Raw genomic sequence first — 2566 nt, 5'->3', positions numbered from 1 at the left:
TTATCTTTCATAAAGTGACAGTGCTTATAATCTTCTGCTCTTATCCTCCTCAGTAATGTTTTGCGTGTGTGTGTGTGTGTGTGTGTGTGTGTGTGTGTGTGTGTGTGTGTGAGTGTGTGTGAGATTGGGTCCCTCTAGCTCACCCAGGATTTGAAATGCAATGGCCTCTCACAGGCCTGATCCCATTGCTGATTAGAAGGGAAGCTTTGACCGGCTCAGTTTCCAAATTGACCTGGTTCAGTCCTCCTTAGGAAGCCTGGTCTCTCACCCCTAGTCCCTCATGGGGCTTAACACATTGACAATGAACTTATTTCAGACACCAGAGCAACTTTATTTCTACTGTTCTCAGAAATCTGAAGTTCAAGCGACAATTGGCCTCAGCCTTCCTAGTAGCATGGATTATAGGCATGGCCCACCAAATCTGGCCTTACTAATGTTTTGTTTTAAAATAAATTTTTATCAATGACATTTAAAAAAATATCACTATAAGTCTCTAGCACCCCCCTCCACATGCTACCCATCTTGGCCAGTATCTCACTCTTTCCCCCTAAATACCAAAAAAAAAAAAAAAAGAAGAAGAAGAAGAAGAGAAAAAAAATCAGCATAATTAGTCAATATATCAAAAAAAGTCTGAAAATAGACGAAATGTCCCAAACTCACGAACTTCGCAGCTTTGCAAAGGTGTGCAGTAGGAGTGTCTTCTCTGGAGCCGTGTCTGTTCTTTGTCATTTTGCAATGTTTACTTTTTTGTTATCATCCTTTCCATTTTCATTATTGCAATCATTGTGTATCTTTTTGCCTTGGCTCTACTTATTTTACATCAGTTCATGTAGATCTTTCTCACATGTAGATGTATTCCTCACATTTGTCATTTCTTCTAGTATAGTAATATTACAATATATTCCCCAGTAGATAAGCATCTACAAAGAATTTCCAATTCTTTGCCGTAACAAAAAGTGCTACTATAAATACTTTGGTGTATATGGGGACTTTCTTCTTATCAATGGCTTCCTTGGGTTTATATAGGACTCTTCTTTGTGGTACTTACTTTAGACCAATTATCTTTTGTAGAAAATGGTGGTAGTTCATCTCAATATCTTCCTTCTTTATCTATTAACTATTTTCACTGTCAATAGTTTTTTTGAATGAGTTAAGTTGGAGGTCTTGTAATTGCTCACATTTCTTATCTTTGCACTTTCTTCTAGCTTTGTGTTGCTTTTGGCTTTTTATTTCTCCCCAGTGGATAGTCTTGAGTATATGTTGGCAGATCTTTTTCAAAGGACCAATGATTCAGTAACCAGATATTTTTTGTGTGTTAAGATACAGTTTATTTCATCTTCATCATCATCATCATCATCATTTTGTGACATTGTTCTGTACTCTCTGAGTTAAGCACTTTTTAGACTTTCTTCTGGGAGAAAGTATTCATGATATACAGATGGTAGGCTTCTGAGAAGTCCTCAAGTATTGGGGCTCTTTTTAAAAATCGAGCTCTTTCCTAAATCTGAATCAGATCTACTAACATAATCTTTTTTGTATTTTCCTATATCTACCTTCTCATTGAAGATATTGCGTATCAATACATATTTTTATTTGGTTTAAAGCACAGGTTCTTAACTTTTTTGTATCATGGACATCTTTAATGGTCTAGAGAAAACTATGGGACCCCTTCTGAGAATAAAACTTTTAAATAACTGAAGGAAATGCTAAATTTCGGTTAGAGGTTAAAGAAAATAAAGCGTGCTTTTTCTCCATCAAGTTCTCAGATGCCTTGAAATCTACCCACAAACCCCTTGGGAGTCTATGGACCCCTAGTTAAGAACCCCTGGTTTAGAGGCTCAGATCAAATGCCTCATGGACATATTGCCGCAGAAGTTGCAATATCTGCAATTATCTTCATAATGGTCATTTTGCTTATATTCCCCATGAGCAATTAAATATATGATAAGCAAATATTCCATGAAAAATATTTTTCCCTCTAGGCATACAATTAAATTCAATGCAGCATGGATTAAGTACCTACTATGTACAACATACTACATTAGTTTTGTGAAATACAAAAACAATTAAACCAGTTCTATTTTCTTTGCCTCTTCAAAGAGAAACTGTGAGGCATTCTTTCACAGAGTCACATAATCTAAATGTTTAAAAGAGCCTCAGAGGTCATCCAGTCTAACTTTTACCTTAAAGGAACCTCTGCTATAGCATAATGGACAAGTGCTCATCTATCCTCTTCTTCAAAACTTCTCAAGAGGAAGCCCATTCCACTTTGTACAGATCAAGTCGTTAGGAAGATTTTTCCTGATATCAAACCAATATAGGTCTCTTTGTCACATCTTTTGCTCCTGGTTCTACCATCTGAGCCCCAACATAACAATTTCATATGAACAATAATTCCCTTTCCACATGGCAGACCTTCAGATACACTATCACTGCTAGCATATCCTTCTTGAATTTTTTCTTTTCCATGATCAATATCCCACATTCCTTCAATGAATCTTCATTGATGTAGAATCAAGCTCTTTCACCCTACTAGTTGTCATCCTTTGGCTTCCTCTAGTTTATG

Source organism: Vombatus ursinus, unplaced genomic scaffold (genome assembly GCF_900497805.2).
Source record: "Vombatus ursinus unplaced genomic scaffold, bare-nosed wombat genome assembly UNPS02014832.1, whole genome shotgun sequence".
Lineage (NCBI taxonomy): Eukaryota > Metazoa > Chordata > Mammalia > Diprotodontia > Vombatidae > Vombatus > Vombatus ursinus.
The sequence above is the reverse complement of the archived record's forward strand: the minus strand, read 5'-3'. Positions refer to the sequence as shown.